The sequence below is a fragment of the Carassius carassius genome, chromosome 3, assembly GCF_963082965.1.
Source record: "Carassius carassius chromosome 3, fCarCar2.1, whole genome shotgun sequence".
Lineage (NCBI taxonomy): Eukaryota > Metazoa > Chordata > Actinopteri > Cypriniformes > Cyprinidae > Carassius > Carassius carassius.
In genome coordinates this window covers 10,764,621-10,784,102 of record NC_081757.1, presented here as the reverse complement: position 1 = coordinate 10,784,102, position 19,482 = coordinate 10,764,621, and the positions used below count along the sequence as shown (strand labels likewise).

The window sequence follows — 19,482 nt, the reverse complement described above, 5'->3', positions numbered from 1 at the left end:
ATGTTAACATGAAACATTAGAGTAGGCTATGTTTTTTATATTCTCTTCACTGAATGCATAGGTAAATTAATACATGACGGCTAGAACTCATTTAAATTATCAGACTGCCTTCTTTTCCTAGTAGCCAAATTCAGTTTTCAACCACATTCTTTTGATGGATTGGCTGAGGCCACTCTTTCCAGTTCAAATGCCATGGAAAATCTCTTCATCTCTCAGAGGGGAATGATATGCAAGGAATAAGTGGGGGAATACATCGGGGAGAGTAAAATAACCTGCATGAAACATAGAGGTTGTCCTTTTTTTCCAGGGGGTTGTCCTTTTTCTCTTTGGTTTGTTTTTGAAGTGGTATGTTTGAGGCAGAGCTCCACCAATGGCATAAGGACTTCCTTGGGCCTGCGTGCCCGACACAGAGGTGCTCCACAGGGGAAAGCCTCTGCCAGCACTCTGGCTCTGGTACCCTGGGCAGCCGCCCAGTGGTTTGTGGTAGAGTGCCATGGCAGTGAAACCGCGGCGAGTGCTCCCGCTCCCACATAGTTTCTGGTCAGACTGAAACATTACAGCCCAGAGAACGCTGCCCGTCTCCGCCAGACAGCCTGCATGAGATCAGCACTGCAAACATGCGATCATGAACCCCGCTGCGCAAAGCGTTTATGAACGTGCGACGCCATGGAACACAGCGTGTGGTGGTTTTGTTGTTTTTTTGGGTAGAGCAGTTGAAAGGCTACATTAGATTTGTGAAGCCATGTTAGCTTATTGTTTATTAGGGTCGACCAGTGCTCATGGCATGCAGTCAAAGACAAAAGCATTACTCTACATGTGTACATAGTCCAAGAAATAATAGATTGAACAAACTAACAATATTTTTTAATGTCTTTTCAAAGCTTTCATCTGCCACATAGTAATATATTAATCTTCATTTGTGGACCTGACTGTGCAAATTTTAATGCTTTTTGATTTGAAAATTTCATAAAAAATATAATTAATAGCAAATAAGTATTCTGCATGTCACATAATTAACTCACTTAAAAGTTTTATCTTGCCTGTGCAGTTAGGGGCAATTGATCTGCTAATTATGGAAATTATGGAATGTTGCGTGACTTTTTGAATTGTTGAAACTGGTAAAGAACAGGGCTTTTTTTATTTTTTTTATAAAAGTACTTAATTCAAGACTGATTTTGCATATAAGCTGATCAAAAAACATATGTTTTCAAAAGGATTTAGCTCATTTCAAATGAAAATGAATTAAGTCTCAGTTTTTTTACATTGTATTATGTATAGAATTGTATTATTTATATGATGTAAAAGCAAAAACTATGAAGTAAAACTATTAAGTGGTAAAGCACAGGTATTATGATGTGCAATTCTCTTGTTTCAAATATAATCAAAATAAATCGATATTTAATTATATTTAAATTATATTTCAATATAATTTCAAGGAAGTTAGTATAATGACTGAAAAAGTGGTTTAACATATCACACTCATTTGATATGTTTTTCAATATCTGTATTTTCCTCCCTTTTGATGTGACCTCCTTTTTTGTTGTTATAAGTACGTTATATATCTAGAGAGAGAGGGACCGTTAGGGTATAGCTGAATGTCAGTGTTTATATTTTGTCACACACACATTTCATGCATGTTTCATCTCTTTTCTCACCCTCTGTAAGTAGGACCTTTAGCTTTATTGGAGGACAAATAAAGTCTGTATTGAGGATGTTCTCAGAATTTGGAAAATAAAACAACATTTAATACTATAAAATAGAGAAAACAGATAGCAGATCCAGGAGCTGTAGAGTGTTTGGTTCATGTTTGTTGCTTGGGATTACCATGACAGCCAGCTTCCTTGAATTCATCTCGAGTCTTATCCCTTCATGTCATCTTTTTGCCAAATTTGGATTAAAATCATATGTGGCTGTGATTACCTTGACCCAGTGGGGAGACTAGGCCTGGGTCTCTGCTGTGTATTTCAGAGCTGCTATGTTACTCAAGACTGTTTGACTTTTTTTTTCCGGTTGGTTCCAAAAAAAGTCTTGACACTGTTGAATGAGGCCTTGTTAAAGCTAACGTTTAATTTTATTCATACTTAACCTATTTACGTATCCTTTCTCTAACCAAGCTGTCCCCTGAGATGAAAGATCATTTTTGAAGAAAAAACCTGGCAGCACTTGGCAACCCTAATCTGGCAAAGAAGGCAATAACATATTACATAAGGAGCCACTATTACTGTTGTGGGCTGGTGTAATTGATGTAATTGATGTTTTTGACCTGAAGTGACTTGTGTTTTCAAACTGTTTAACTCACAAATACATTAAGGCCTGTGTTTCAGCACAATTTAATATTCAGAAATAAATTCGCTAATCTTAGTCCCACAGACCGTGATTAATTCTGTGTTATAGAGATCATCAAAAAATTACATATATCTAATATGCCGACTGCCTGACAACACTAGAGGTCTGTAGCAATAATTTTAGCTTGAATGGCAATACTCTTTCTAAAGAGAGTCACAAGTGGCCCTTTTATTTATTTCCATTGACTCACCATTGACAGTAACCAGTACAACAACATAGAAAACAAACTGGGAGCTGCCTTGTTGTAATTCACAGCCATCATAGTACAAAGAAAAATGAAAGAAACTGAGATTTGTCCTTTTGAAATCACCCCCCAAGTGTAACATTAACAGCAGTCCGGGAAATGAGATTTAGCTGTAATTTTCATATGCTCTTCCATTTCTTTGGCAGATCCATTCACATGCAAAAACGAATAAACCCCAAAACCATTGAACTTGAGGTAGCGGCTGAGACCTATTTATGTCTAAAATTCACTAAAGAAAATTGCTGTCACTCAGATAGTTTCTTGTTGCCGAGCTTAAATGACCACTTGATGAATATAATGCATAGTGGATCCAACAGTACTTGGTTCTTAAAAAGCGCCGCCTGGCCAATTTTTTTCCTATCACTCTTTCTTATTCAAAAAATGACTGTTATGCACTGTGTCTCACCTCTCTCGTAAAATGATTTCACTGCACATGAACACACACAGTGACATGCACGCACATCATTTTTCAAAAGATGGTCTCTTTTAGTATGTTTTTATAAAACCAGCACGCTCCGTGTGCCAAAAGACAGTCATACCTCTCTTTGCATTGATGAATATCATCAGGGTCTGTCTACTGTATCCAGCAGCCAGGTACGTCCAGTTGGCTGTTTCCATTAGGTTGTCAGGGTAACGCGTAATTAGATATGATGAATTAAGTCAGTCAGATTGATGGTCTTGGCTTTCATGGCAGAACATCTCAATGCAAATGTCTATTTCTACCTTTTGGGAAATTAATAGGTATAGGATATGATGAAAAGGAACAGTTATTGAGTAATATTCTGTGTGGGAATGTCTTGCAGAAGGCTGTCAACCCATGCAAAGCAGCAATACTGTCATGCTTTTCATAAATTAGAAAAATGTTTGACAGTGTAATCTCAAATTAATGGGTTATGTAAAATGATTATTTATCAGTATTACATTAGTTGATATTAGGTATTGTGCCTATATTTATGTTAAGATCTCCTTTTCATCATCTAGTGCTCACCTTGAAGTAATCTATGAAGACTAATAATTTAATTAGGGTGAATATCATTTTTCATACTGTACAGTATAAAGTGATTCCTAAATTGACTTAATTTTTAAAGCTAAATTTACAAAATAATGCAAATTAGCTTAGGTTTGTCAACAAGCAGAGCTGATGATAATTAGCTGCAGATAATCCACCAACAATACAGGAGCATCATGGGTTAAGATGCTTTTTTGGCGTTTAAATAAATTGATAAATGCAACTCCTGCAATTACTGCACATCTTCATAAATCCTCACAGTAGATTTTAACATCAAAAGAGAGTTTGCACTGACACATACTGTTAGTAAATCTGACCCTTAGTGTTTTATTTTTAATTTATCTAGATAAAATAATTTAGAATATTGACCTTTTATCTGCCATTGCAAAAAATTATTTTGGGCTTATTGGTATTGGCCAGAATATGAATATGACTGCTTCCCTAGAAACATAATTTAATGATGTTTCTGAAGCACATCCAAAAAGAACAGACAATGCCATATGTGCTGTTAAAAGCACATTGATCATTTGTCTCTAAAGACATTTCATAAACACTGTGTGACTGGGTTTGACCACAACATTCAGGTGTCTTAAATGCAGCTCATATTAAGGCAATAACTACTCTTCGAACCTGTGGGCACACCATGAACACCAGCAGATCCAAGCACGAATGTGAGACTCCTTCAATAGAGAGGCAGTAAGAGGCTCCTTGAGTACAAATAGCTCTGTAGTTGTTGTCTGCATCATGCATTTTAAAGCATTGTCAACATGCATTTCCACCAACCCAGCCAGAGAAAATATCATAGCTCCACTTTATTTTTCGTCCATGGTCAGTTTTCCTAAACATCTATGGCTTTTTCTTGAAGAAGTATGATGTTTTCATGCTCTAGATCTAATTTCCTCCACGTCAGGTTGAGCCTCGACATAAAATCATAATTCAGAATTTTCTTGTGTGTGTGTATGTGAATGTATGTGTCTCTGTGTGTATGCACTGTAAGTAAATGGAACTGGGATTTTTGAACAAAGGGAACATTCAGATGGTGCCATGGAGACGAACGCTGCCGGGTATGTTAAGCCACCGGCGCTGGAAAAAGTTTGAGATCCAGAGCGCATAAGCAGGGGTGTGGGATCTGTGCACTGATAAAAAGAGAGAGAAAAACCCATACAGTTCCTGATGTTTCTCAGGAGTAGAGGTTCACATGCACTGCCAGTTTTGTCCTTTGTGTAATCTGACAGTGTTGTGCTTTACTTTGACTCTTTAGGAGTTCATTATTAGGGTCATATTCAGAATCAGCTCCATTATTTTTAAAATTGCAAACCAAATGGCATTCCGTAAGTTCTTATACCTGTGTAAAGAAACCAAAAATAACGCCTTTATTCAAAGTCATTATTTGTTAAATGACAAATTCTTCTCCTCCGGGTCAATCTCCACCACTATTCATGACAGTACCACAATGCATGCATGTGCATTCCTCTGCTTGTAAACAAGGTGCAGCACATTCAGGTTCAGCCTCAAAACACCGGCTCCTTTAACAGCAGCAACACACGCATGTGTCGTGGTACTCGTGTTAACATGTGGTGGAGACTGACATGGAAGAGAAGAATTGTTGAATAAAGTCATTGTCACAGGAACTAGGAACGTATTTAGTTATAGGAACTCAGTTTGGGGGAACTAATTTAGCTCCTACTACAAAGTAGGTCTAAAACGGTTCTATAGGAACAGCCAGTGATGTATGCGTATGCTGATTAGTATCGAATACGAATACGTAAACGAATACGTAACAAGGCTATCCGGGATTTTTAAAATGCCAAGTAAAAATATTTACTCCACGACCAAGGAAAATAGCAATAACAGCATTTGCATGTTGTCTGGAGCGTTTCGCTCTTTTATCAGCCTTGATGATATGTAACACTGCAATTTGTTTCAGGAAATTTAGTCAGATTTTCATGCTATTTCAATCTCACAATTTGTATGTTTACATTCCATCTCCGTTATCATGAAACCTGTGTCACACTACAAAAACAGCTCCGATCATGGCGTTCTGCATTCAACGGTTGCTGAACATTTTTAAATGTTGCGAATAAAGACATCACTGTCAGCCTCTTCAGAGTTCCCGCTGCCGATGCACATGCAACCAGGAAAATGGCCTGACGGAGAGAACTATGCTGTGCAAAAGTGCCTCATGCAGGATCAGAAAACTATCGGATTTCATTAAAAAAAATCTTAATTTGTGTTCCAAAGATAAACAAAGGTCTGTACGAGTTTGGAACCACAAAAGAGTAAGTAATTAATAACAGAACTTTAATCTACAAAGCAAATCATACAGCGAGACAAATGTATCTGATTCCCAAATGAATATCCAAATCGGTTCTTTTAAAAAACATACAACGTGATCAGTGTAGTCCAGTTACTATACAGTGTAACAACTATTATGAGCAACTTCTTTTTAGTGAATCAAAACCATACTTTGGATTTACTAATGGCCTTGTTCCAAATGGCCCCCCACAACATCATGATCTTCCTATGAATCCACAATTTTTTGATATAATAGAACTTGTCAGGTAGAATTTTGTTGTGGAGCTAACCTCAATTTGTGCTCAGCATACGTGAACATTGAGGACACTTAGTGGCAACTAAGGGAGCACTCGCAAGCACCCTTCTGAAAGCTAAAATGGCCTCTTGGACTTAATGGACACGTGCACGTGGTGGCGGTCCAAAAGTGCACATGAATTATGCCATTTGGGACAGTGCTGAATACAGAATCAAATGAATCAGCTGGATTCCACTGAGTTTGCAAGGTTTGTGAAATTAAATGTTCATTCATTCAAAGATTTGTTTAAATGATATAAATGTGTATTTGCTAAATGTTGACGGCAAACAAGAAAGTATTATAATGTTTGCCTTTCTATTACTAATAGGCCTAATATAAAAACAATCGTTATAATAATTTCTGTATACATTAATTCCTTTGTTTAACCGTTCTATCTGATTATTAGACAGACTTCTATCCAGAAGAATCTTAGACAGAACCGTTAACAATGACGACCAAGAGAGAGAGTGTGAGCACTGTGTGCACTCAGGTGCTGCCGCTCTCAGCACCGTCAAAATAAAAGTGCGGCGTGCCATAATAACAAGTCGGCCAAGCAGAAAAACTTATCGTCGGATGCCGATATTTGGCGATATATCAGTCGACCACTAATGATAAGAAACAAAGTACCTGAGTCAGTCTGAACTGCATCTATAGCAGGTTTCTAGTACCTGTCTAACCGTATATTTCTCTTCACTAGCCAGGTGTCGATGAACCCGTAGGCTATGTAGCAGCGGGGTATTCAGAAGCTGGGGCCCGAAGCCCAAACAGACATCCCTTTGGTGGACCACAGGGGCCAACGGAAGCACCGCCCTCTGTGTCTCCACACTGTACACCCCCCTGCAGACCCCCAAACTATGTCCACATTGGATACTTGGATCCCTCAGGGCATGAGGGGCAATTAAGCTCAGTACAGACGCCTTTTCTTAAGCTAAAAACACCCTGGTACCCACAAAAACCGGCCCCTGCAGTGTATGGTATTTATTTGCCTCCTTACGCACGTACACATATGCACACATTCTTGACTAAGTACATTCTCATACCTTAACCCACATTCTGCCCTGCCTCTCACACCTGGAACCAATGTGTGAACCACCAAATGAAGGAAGGTATGAACGAATTAACTAACACGCAAGTGTACCGAGGAGTAATGAGTCACTTTATTCAGCTTTATTAATACACACACTAATGTACCTGATTATTTTCTCAGACCTTCATTTTAACAAATATTAACACATTAACCTTCCATTTTTTTAATGTTTCACCCTAAGGGTTGGTCAAGAATTGAAATCAGTCATTATATATCTAGTGTGTATTTGTTTGTGTGAATGTCTACAGGCTTTTGGTGTACACATGAGCAGGTCTGGGTGTGTTTTTGTGCGCGGGAATCATTAGGCATCTCTTTTATTGACCCCTTTTATGGGTGAGCATAAAAATTCTTGTGTGGTAAGAACATAATGTTGTTTTAATTTCATGTTGGGCGACTACAAAGTACACCTCCCACCCAAACATCTACTCTGTAGCTTTGACCGAACGCATCTTGTAAACAAAGCCACAGGACATTTAACAAGTCACACCAGACCACGTGTGGATGTGTGCAGTAACCTTTCATATGCTTACATCTGTGCTTTAGCTTGTATCTGTCTAGAATGTTGGCTGGCCGAGGGTGAGGTTCTCTGTATCTTCTAGAATGATAGTGCTGTGCTAGATGATAGCGGCATGGTTTGCATAGTTTTCTAGCATCTGTTATAGTGAAGGGAAAGGATTTAAACTGTATTTGTCAGTAAATTGTTTTGTTTCTTAATAAAAGTTCACAGTTTATTTCAATAGTCTACTGTAGACACTCTAAGTAGTAAGTTCGCAACTACATACAGTACTAATGCTTATTAATATGTAACTACATGTACATGTCAGCATACTCTCTTAGAGAACTAGTAGACTGTTCAGGGTTAAAAATCAGTGTTAGTAGAAAAAGTAGAATTATGGTAAAGTTAATAGAATATTGGTTAAAATAAAGTGCTGACAGACAATAAAAAGGCAGTCTGACTGGTAGTTGACACATGTAGTTGTAAACCTACTTGTAGTACAATGTTTTAAGTGAATTATTAAAATAAAGTGGTGTAATGGTGTTACTCATAAAGCCCCCCCAAAAATGCATAAAATAAAATAAAAATATTAATAAGATTTATAATAATTAAAATATGTTATAAAAAACACAGCTTAAGGAAATATATATTTAAAAAATTTTTTAAACTTCATCTGCCAAAATACAGTGCAGAAGGGTCAAGTATGGACTTTTTAGGTAATGCAAACTAAACTATCTATTAAAAAGAAAAAAATGTCTTTGATGTACAGTGTTTTGAATATGTACTGTTGACTCTGTGCAAAAATGCAATGTCATCTGCTGCTTTGTTTGTAGCGCTGTTATATTTTAGTGCCCTTCTCCTGGTGTGTTATAGTACTTAGCTAGCTTGTCCAGTGGCCACCCCATAAACTTTACAGCTCAGATGTAATTAAACTGAATGTTTTAATTGACTTTCATTAGGCTTTACAAGGCGCCACACTTTTTCTTCAACACACATGCACCTCTAAAACAGTACAAATTATACCCAGTAAAGCATGGAAATAAACATAAACCTCAATTTAACCACTGAATGTATTTGCTCAAGTATGATAAATGTGTAACTGCTATTAAACTGAGCCTGTAAATACTTTTGAAAGCAAAAAACCTATTTAGAGTTGTATTTCAGATTTTAAAAAAAAGTTTGTACCTAGTTATTTTATGCTTACATAAAATAATACAAATTAAGACTATTGAGGTCTTTCATAATCATTTTTTATATCAAGTACCGACTCTAGACACACTGATTTCTCAAAGGAAATACTTCAGTAATTCCTTAATTATCTGCAAGTTCTCTTTCATATCCACTGCTCTCCCAGGATGCCTTTTCTCCACGCTGCTATATTTCCTGCAGTACACCTTTGTTCCCCTCATTACCATGAGATGGCGCTAATGTAGTCTTTTGTGCTTCTGTCATGCCCATTGTTTCCATGAATATAGATGTAATTCCTTCATTTGGTACATTGCTTAGTGTGCTTTTTTTTCCCTCTAGCATAATTATCAGCTCATTCGTCACTCTTAAGAGAGAGTTTTATTGTGGTGTCATGTATCTTAAGCTGTTAATGGTTCATGGATATCTGAAACACATGAAGATTTAGATATAAAAGAAGACAAACTTCGGAATTAATCTCATTGAATCTCATTTGTTTGGGCGAAATGTGATTGCACGGTTCTAAAGACAAAGTTGACTGTGAAAGAAGTGAGTGAAAGAAGCCGGGAGGAGCAGGTCAGAGGTCATTGTGTCTCCTGTGCACATCTCTCTCTTTCATTGACAGGGTTTAAGTGGTTGTATTATCCTCTAAGCCCTTGCTCCCGTGTTCTTCCTTTCTCTCCCATTGCCCTTTAAAGAGTAACCAGAGCCAGCGAGAGGACAGCGGGCATGCGGAGACAAACACTCTGGCCCAAAAAGTGAAAGCGAGAGAAAGAGGAGAGAAAGACACTGAATGGAAGAAGAGGCCAGCAGCAAATGGGGCTGTTTTAGAAAGTGGGGTAGTTAGCAGATAAAAACTGTCTCCAGACTGTAAAAAGATCCTTCCTCTTCTTCTTCACTCCCCCTTCTGTTGCCCTCCCTCTTTTTCTACAAAAGAAGCACCAGTTTATCTTTGTGCCCTTAATTGGGCTCGGAGACAGAGAGCTACTCAAGGCCGTTGAGACCCCAGACGCCTTTCTACTGTTCATTCATCCCTCCTCTCTTTCTTTCTGTCTATCTCTCTGACCCTCATGATTTTGAGCCCTCACTTTCTTTTCTGTCCCTCTCCCCTGACTCCACGCCCTCGATCTTCCTTCTGTCTTTTATCTGTCCCTCAGTTTTCTTTTTGTGCGGCTCTATCGGATTCTCGCTGGTGACATACCTCTTACTTTTCCTTCACATTAGTGAAAGGTGCACACAGACATACACGTATCAGAACGATTAGAGATAGAGCGTGTGTGTGTGTTAGATACTCTTTGCTGAACATGGGAAACTGAGGTGTGACTCTGTAGGTTCACTGAAAGGTGGATGCATTCAAAACCCGACCACACAAAGAGAGACCCAAGAGAAGTGATACCAAAAAGCATCAATGCCAAAAAAAACTCTGTAACCTCTGTATTTCCCTGTGTAACAATGCTGTGTGTTTAAAGAGAACTATTCTTGGTACTATTTTACTTAAAGTCTTATGGATTATAAAGTGTTATTAAAGGGTATAATGCATTATAATTATTCACAATGTGTGTTGTAATACATTCTATCTTGTGATAAATAATTTTAACCAAAATTAAAATACATACCCCCGGTTTCACAGTCAAGGCTTAAGCTAGTCCGAGACTAAAATGCATGTTTGTGCTGTGTCAACTGAAAATATCATGATCTGACATATATTAAAATATGTCAATGTCATTGTTCTGTGTCAAGATGCACAGTGTTTTCTTATAAGGCATTCTTGTAAAAGTTGATTAAATATCTTAATTTAACTAAGGCCTAGTCCTGGCTAAAGCTAAGTCCAGTTTGTGAAACTGGGCCATAGTGTAACAATTGATAAGTGTTATAATGTTACATTTATTCATACGATTGTACAATGCTTTATAAAATGCATAACAAGGCATAATTAAAGAATTAAAACTACTTTTATAATGCACTAAACATAAAGGCATTGAGTGTTACCATAATTTTTCTTTAGCAATTTGTTGAGGTCTTTAGTTGCCTTAGCATAGTTACATATGTATTTGCAAACACACACACACACACACACACACACTACTATTCAGAAGTTTGGGTCAGTATGGTTTAGTATAGTTATAAAAGATTTCTTCTTCTTTTTTTAATTTTATCAAAAATACATTTTGCACAAATATTAAGCAGCACAAGTGCTTTGACATATTATATAAAAAATATTACTTGAGCACCAAATCAGCATATTAAAATGGTTTCTGTTAGGGTTGTGATGGTGAGGAAATTTTCCCAACGGTTAATCGACGTGTGACAACACCGGTAATACCGGTATCACTGTGGGGACGGGGACATTCCATCTTTTTTCATCGCACCCCTGGCGCTTTTAATTAGCTTGTAAAATTAGCTTGCGCATTTTACCTTCACTTTCAAATAGCAGCAATTCGGCATAAAGCAATTATTAGTTTTTAATTCTTTTGAATTCCCCCTCGTTTCCTCAATTTCCTTCACTTTTAAATACCTTGTAAAAGCACAGTGCGCATTTTACTTTAACTTTCAAATTAGTGGCAATTTGGCATCAATTGTTTGAATGCAACAACAAAATACAATGTCAAACTCACTTTAGCCTATATATAAAACATATAACTTTTATTAACAAAACAAATAAAAATACACCATGCTATAGGGCAGAACTAAATTATTTTTCTTTTACTGAACTAAATTATTTTTATTACTATAAAAAATCGAAACAATGGTTGGGGTGTTTAACACCGCTATCACTCAGCACTAGCCTTGTCCAAATACCCACACTTGCAGTCTTTGCACTTAACTACTTCTATGACGTATTTCCTGTATTTAGCCCAAGTGTTCAAGTGAGGATAAAGACCACAAGTGTGTGTCAAACTTTTCCTTACCTGATGGGACACACTTATAGTATTGTAAAAATGCAAGTGTTTACATAGCTTTATTTTAAAATTGCATTTTAGAATCAACTTCTAAATTAGTAGTCCCTATAACATGACCAATTTAATTTGTGCTGCTTCTAATAAAGTGATAAAAAGCAGTTCCAAATGTACAAAATAAATAAACTAATCTATGCAGCAACAAAACCTGTAGAACTTTGTTTTACTACCAAATTATATGTAATATCTAATTATTATTAATATTTAACTTACATTGGAAAGGTTTCCGTGACCTCTCGCAATCTTGGCAAAAAAGCGGTATTCAAGATAGTGTGCATTAAGGGCACTGCGCTTTGGTGTTTTTTAAGATCTGGTCAGTCTTGCACACTTCCTGCTGTGCGCACGTGCTCTCAAGTGGCCAAGACCACAAGTGTGGCTATTTGGATAAGGCAACTGTCTATTGCGGCAAGCCTAGTTTCTGTAGGATCATGTGACACTCAAGACGAGAAATGACTGCTGAAAATAGCTTTGCCATCACAATAATTAATGGCATTTTAAAATAAAAAAAAATATTTTAAATGATAATAACACTGTAATTCACAAAATTTGTTACAAACATTTTGATAGAATCAAAGAATTGCACCCTTAGTTATCAGGGACTTCTCAAAATATTAAATAACAATAAAATGAAAATTAATCTCGCTCTCTTTCTCTCTCTCTCTCTTTCTCCCTATATATTTATAGTGTGTGTGTGTAATATTTATTATTTACCATTAATTAGTTGCTTGACATTCCTCATAACGCTGCATATTTCTTTTTGGAATCATTCTGGTAAACCATGGCCCTAGTGGTTTTAAATAGAAAATAAATCATGACCAGTATATTAAATTAGCTGTTTATGATAATTTTTCTGTTGAAATGTGATTAAAAAAAAAAACCTTTTATTTGTAACAGCCTTGTGAAGTCTTAATTCAGCATGTGGAATCACCTGACCCCATCTTCCCCTCATCTTCTTTCCCCACCTCAAGCCCCATCTCTAGTTTGCTGTCAAGAGACCTGATTTGAGTACGTTTTGGAGTGAATCCCAGACGAAAATAGTCTTTTTTGAAAAGGAGGACCAGAGACAAAAAGGAGATGAAGAGAGGAATGTCAAACCGTCCTTTCTTTCCCCTCTCTTTCTTTGGGATGAGGCCAGAGGATGCGTTGACTGAATAGCACGACTGTCCGATAAGGTTGCATGCGGGAAATCTGTTACCCCCTCAGGTACTCATGATGGGCTGCACGGTTGGATAGAAACATGTGTGCGAACATGACTGAATAGTGAGAAGTCCAAGAGAGAGAGAGAGAGAAGATGGGAGTGCTAATTTAAGAAAAAACAAAGGTCAGATAATAATCTCTCATCCCTTCATTCAATTGGATAACCTCTCCATGAACTCACCTGCGTCTCTGAGACTGGCTCTGAGCTTGACCTCTCGAATGGTCTGGGAACTGAACAGATCCCATCCCGTAATCCAAACGTTCCTCACAATTTTTTCTGGGTCGTGTAATAGAGAGAGAGAGAGAGAGAAAGAGAGAGAGATTCTTAACAAAAGGCCCGTCAACTTCGGGAATCCTCGTATTTCCCTCCAGCCCCTGAGTGGAGCTTTTCAAAATAGCACTTTGGAGCCTGTTGTGGTTGACATGTCGCAACAACATGAAAATGAATGTTCTTTGTCCTTCATCTACCTCTGGGAGCACTCGACAAGATGTTTTTACACTCATGTTTCTAATTTCTCCCTCTTGTAGATTCAATTCAAAAATAAATCAAGGCAGTTGAACTCGGTCCTGTCTAGGTTGAAAGCTCATTACAAGTCTTTTTGGGAACTGTGTTATCCCACCTGAGTTCTTACACTGAGGCCACAGTTATTCTAGAAAGTGTAATTAGCTGTCCATCTGTAGCTCTGAGCGGTTGCCAAACCCTTGGGTCCTACAGGGGACCTGCTGTTTCAACTGACCAATTAAACATCTGGATTCATCCTTTCATTCCGTCCATTAACCCAGACCTAACTGCTGATTTAATTTGACAGGTATTGGCAAGTGAAATCACTGTTAGTTTTTACAGGTTTTCATGCGTCTGTAACCTATGTAACAAAAATACACTTTAGATTTTGTCAATATTTTGTCATTTTCATTCACTTTAATTAACAAAAACTATTTATTGCCTGTTTTTATATGTTTTAATGGAAAAATCATATTCGCAGTGCGATTACACATTCTGAAGTAAAAAGTACAACAACTATAAAATATTCTATTATTGCATATGCTAAAGTATATGAATATTTTGAAAGCTTTTGTATATTTTTTCACTTTCATTTAATTTTTAGTAATTTTCTTATGCTAAATTATTTAGCTTTTCTTTTTTTACTTCAGTTTTAGGTTTAGTAATTAAATTTTCTACTTTTTTTTTTTTACTAAAAATGTATAAACAATTTGGTAACAAACTTAAACTGTTATTAGAGGGTATAATTACACATTACACATTATATATTACACATTATATATTGTCGTTTATAATTATTACCAAATTTAAAATCCATTGTGTAACAATTAATTGATAAGTGTTATAATATATATTTTGATGCAATTATTGATGAGATTGTACAATGCATTACAATGTGGATTAAGACATAATAAATTAATGCATTAAAACCAAGCCTATTTTTATAATGCATTTTACATAAAGGCTTTAAGTAAAGTGTTATCAAGTTTTTTTTATCAAATATAGTATGTATGTTTAATTTTATTTCAGCCTCTTAATTAACTAGAAATAACTTCTAATAGTTTATTTATCAATAACAACCAATGCATTTGCAATGCATCATTTTGTGCAGATGCAAGTTGTAATATTACATGTATGCTGTGTATATATTCCTTTGGAAAAGCTAGTATTTTAGCAGTGTTCATTCTCTTCAGCCTCAGCACACACAGCTTGAGCGGATCATTCTTTTTAGATTTGTCTTCATCAAAAAACATTGTAAGTGCATTGTTAATAGCTTGCAGTGTTATTGTAAGTTCAATGTGCATTTCTCATATTGTCTTCTGTTGTTGATGACATGAAGAAACACTTTTTTCTGTTATTTTTGTTGATGAGATTAACACTGAGTGACTCAAATTATCGCAGCATTTTCATTCACATGAAAATGTTGCAAGAAGACATAAACATCTCCAATTTTTGAGTTTGACAAGTTTAATAACAGCATATCACATCACTGAGAAAACTGTCCATAATCTCTTTATTCAGTTTCCATTGTGCTAAATTCTTTTTCCTCTATTTTCCAATCTTTCCACCTTTTGGATGCCTTAATGATCCTTCAAAGCGGCATTTTTGTTTTTCAGAGTGAGTGGAGTGAGAAAATGAAAGGAAAAAGCGAGAGAAATGGATTGTGACAGAGGCAGTCAGAGTAATAGGATTGAGCCTGAACTCGGCAGGGTGGTGCTGCCCTCCTAACTGGATTCACTTCCTCTCTTCTCCTCTTCCCCACTGCGAGGTCAACCAGTCGTCCATCAGATCGCTGGCTAATCCCTTCAGAATGATAGAGTCAGACATGTCTCTGAGACAGGAAGTATAAAAGGCAAATGATGAATGAAAGAAAGATCACACCCTAAGATGAAGAAGTGTGAGGATTTCATGAGATGTTTGTTGATTGAATGGACTGGATCCTAATGTGCTGGAAATTAAACGGCTTACCCTGTTAGGTTAAATTGTTTATGCATTGTGTGGCACAGCATATAGAAGAGGGGCCCATGATACATTTCTTTATTTTTTGGATGAATAGAAGTTTTTAAAAGAACAATTTTTTTTTATACATTATTTTTTTTTGTAACAACGTAGAAGCCTTTACTACATTTGATCAGTTTAATGGATCCGTGAATAAAAGTATTGATATCTTTAAAGCTTCAAACTTTTGAACTTTTATGTATGTGTATAAATTATGGTTTAATAGTTTAACTTTTTATTGTTTTTTGTTTTTGTTTGTTTTTTTAGAAATAATGATAATTTGAGAAAAACAATTAAACATTTAGGTGCACTTTTACTTTTATTAAGTTGATTTTGTATATCACTGATCCCTAATATGTAGAACACCTTCTAGACATAGATACAGATAGTGAAAATCAAAATGTCATAGATCACAGAAAAAATTGAGAAAGAGCTACCTAAGAGCCTGGCCATCCCAGATCCATCCATTGATTTTCCAATTGGAGCTTTGGGACTGTGCAAACAATTCCACTGGAGCTGTAGAGCAGATATGCAGACTTCGCTCTCCGAAGCTCAGGGTTGAAACCAAGGCCAGTCTGTTATTATGGTTAAACTGCTACGCTCAAGTTGAGTCGCAGTACAATAGCAGGGCATGGCTCCAACCACGGAGGATCAGAGGAGAAGCCCTGCTATACTACATTTATGGCAGCATTCGTTAAAAAGTTTAAGATTTCGAGAGAGGCAAATAAATGAGGCATGGAAAACATATAAATGGCACATTTTCCTGCCTGAGATAAAAGAACTCAGACAAAACTATTTTATGAAGAAACCAGGGAGAAGAAAAATGCACATTAAAAATTTTGAGCCTTTTCTGACCTTTTATTTGCTGTATGGTGCCGTATCGATTTAGGTCAACAAAAAAAGCCTTACACTTTTGAGTGCTTGATTGGATAGTTTGTCATCTTTTACTCACCTTAATGTCATTCCAATCCTTAATGAGTGTTATTTGGGACACAAGAGATTGAAAAATGTGTTAGTGTTTTTTGTCCATGCAATGAAAGTTGTTTTGGATCTCATTGAATTTCATTGTATGGTCAAAAACAGTTCAAACATTCTTCAGAATATCGTCCTTCATGTTGCTCACAAGAAAGGAAGTCCTATAGGTTTGGAACTACATGATGGTGAGTAAACATGACCAGAATTTTAGTTTAAGTGAAGTACTCCTATTAACCGGAATTAGTTAGTCACACTGATTACTGTGGTTTGAGCCGTGAGAACATTCCTCACACTGTGAAACACATTTGCTCAAATTAAAGAAAGTTTACAGTGAAAACACTTGACAGAACACCCTCCCCCAAACACCTTCTATCATCCAACTCAGGAGCCCCTTGTATGGAGGACCCGGTCCCTCTGTCTTGATCCATCAACAGCTGGTGGGCATAAAGGTGGCTCTCTCCAAACGACCCCCCGGAGGCACTAAAATGTTTACTCAGCCACCATTTTGAAAAAGGGATAAAATAACAAAAACGCAGAGACTGAGAGGGCTAAGAGAGAGACTGAGTGGGTGAGTGAGTGACTGAAGGAAGGAAGGAGTGTATGAGTAGTCGAGATGGCATGCCAAGTAATTTTATGCATTGCCATTTCTTTGTGTTTTTGCAGAAAACAGTGTGAATGTTAACCACAGGTCATGGTGTCAGTGGAGGGGCCGACTGGAGTTTTGTATGGCTGCAAGAATACTGATGTGAATGAGTGGGGTGATGAGCTATGGTAAGAGTTTTATTGATACTATTGTTTTATGGATATCTGGTTTAAAGAGCATAAATGAATAAAAGTAAATAACATCCTTTATGCATAATAATAATACATTTTCACAGAATGTTCTTTACCTTATGAAAGATGATTTTATGTAGAAAACAGTACCAAAAAAATACTTCAGCTAGGTTTTCACCACCAGGGTCACATTTATCTTTGTCTTGCTTTGAACTACAAAAAAAAAAAGACAAAATTGACATTGATCATATAAAGGACACTGATTTATAAAAAAAAATAATTGCTTGCATGGATGAATTTTGAACAATAAGGTCAATAATAAGCATTTATAAAATACAATTATGGGTAAATTGTCCATTTCTGTCAGGGCCACTATTGTCAAAGATGATTGACAGTTAGCATACGTTTTGGATTGCCAAGAACTCCCTGCAGTGAGAGCAACCCCCCCCCCCCCACACCCCAGGGTAAACAGTACCAACATAAATGTTTTGCAGATAACATAAACGTTTAATGATTTTATTTAAACATTTTAGAATTAGTCTGATTCAAAGGATTGACAGAGGAGGAGCTGGGGATGGAGGAGGGTAATTAGCTATTGAGCAATGCAAAAACAGCTGATAATACTGAGGGATCGTATATATGAATTCTTAGATGGGCGTCTTATTCCTATAGGTAGATGGGGATCAGCTGAGAGTCAGCTGATGTGAGACTGACTAACGTTAACTGTCAAAACTAACACTATGCTTGATTTATTTGGACTTTAATGCATGTGGAAGCTTCTATAAACAGAATATAGACTGATATATAAAAAATCATTAGCATCCGTGGTAACACTTTATTTTAAGAACTAATTCTCACTATTATCTAGTTGGTTATTAACAACTTTATTATTTATTAGACAAAAGTCATAGTTAGTTAATAGTGAGAATTGGTCCATAACTAAAGTGTGACCAAATTCATAAGTATTCTATCACACACACATTTTTATGAATCCTGTGACTACTGAATTCATGAAACTCATTTATGGCGCTTATTGGCATCCCAGAGTTTCTTCATTAACCGAAAAGTCTTATTATGGTGTCTGAATATTCAAATATTCTTTTTTATCAGTTCCAACCAGGCGTTAAGATGTTATAAATGCTGTCAATAGGTTGACATTTTTTCTGTGTCTGTCTTAACATACAAAAGCTCATATGCATATGTAAGACAGCTACAAAATTGAATGAGACCATGCTGTGACAAACCCCTTCTGCTGATTTCTTGTAAACGTGGTCTTGGAATTGTCTGCAAGCCATACATGTGCCCTTTTTACCTCTGGCTGAGCGCTATAGAGTACACACGTTTCCTTTGAAAAAAAAGTTGGGTCTTGATCAAAGAAAACATTTCTTTTTTCTGTTGTGCCAAACGTAAATTTGATAGAAGTCACGGAAAGTGAAATATGTAAGGCTGAGGGCTAGAAAGTTTCTTCCTGCGCCTAAAAATTGCCTGACTTTCTGAGCCTGTGTACGCTGACACTTGCGGTTAGGATTGTGGTTTTTACACAGGGTAAATCGATGAAGTGAAGCCAAAATGGTTTCATCAGTAGGAAAATGAAAGTTATTAGAATAGGCACGTCTCCTTGGAGAATTAAATTACACCACTGTTGCATTCTGTCTTGCCTTATATTGAGGGTCTAAATTTGGTTGTTGCTCAGAGAATAAGGTTAAAAACAATAGATCACAAAATGCCATGATCCAAGTTGGTGGCAGTGTAACTCATGACACATGAGCCTTCGAAGTGCATTTCTGCTTTAAGCATCAAATATAACTCCAGCTGATGCACTGTTTATTTAATTATATAAAATATATTTTTTTTTACTTTTAAATCTTTTATACTTTTATCTAAAGCAACTTCAAAGTAGATTCAAGCTCCACATTGTATCAGTCCATTTATTCTCTGGAAATCAATCCATGACTGCCGAGTTGCTAGCGCCATGTTGTACGTACAGGAATTGTATATATTTATCACTTTATTTCCCTATGAGATTTGAATGCTGAAGAGTCTGGAGAGCTTTACAAATCCACATTTTTAAGGCGTCAGTTTTCCACTTGCTGCCTCTGGACACAGTATTTAAATGCCTAGG

At 36.6% G+C, this 19,482-nt stretch overlaps 2 long non-coding RNA genes across 2 annotated transcripts in view; one reads left to right on the top strand and one right to left on the bottom strand.

Annotated features, from left to right (window-relative positions):
• The window catches only part of LOC132118923 (uncharacterized), a 350,882-nt gene that overhangs the window by 39,520 nt on the left and 291,880 nt on the right, over window positions 1-19,482 (bottom strand). The window lies entirely within an intron of this gene.
• LOC132118941 (uncharacterized) overlaps window positions 1-19,482 on the top strand; it is a 60,754-nt gene that overhangs the window by 31,585 nt on the left and 9,687 nt on the right. The window contains exon 2 of the long non-coding RNA XR_009426083.1: window positions 17,250-17,339. This is a non-coding gene — a long non-coding RNA (uncharacterized LOC132118941). The remainder of the gene's footprint in view (window positions 1-17,249; window positions 17,340-19,482) is intronic.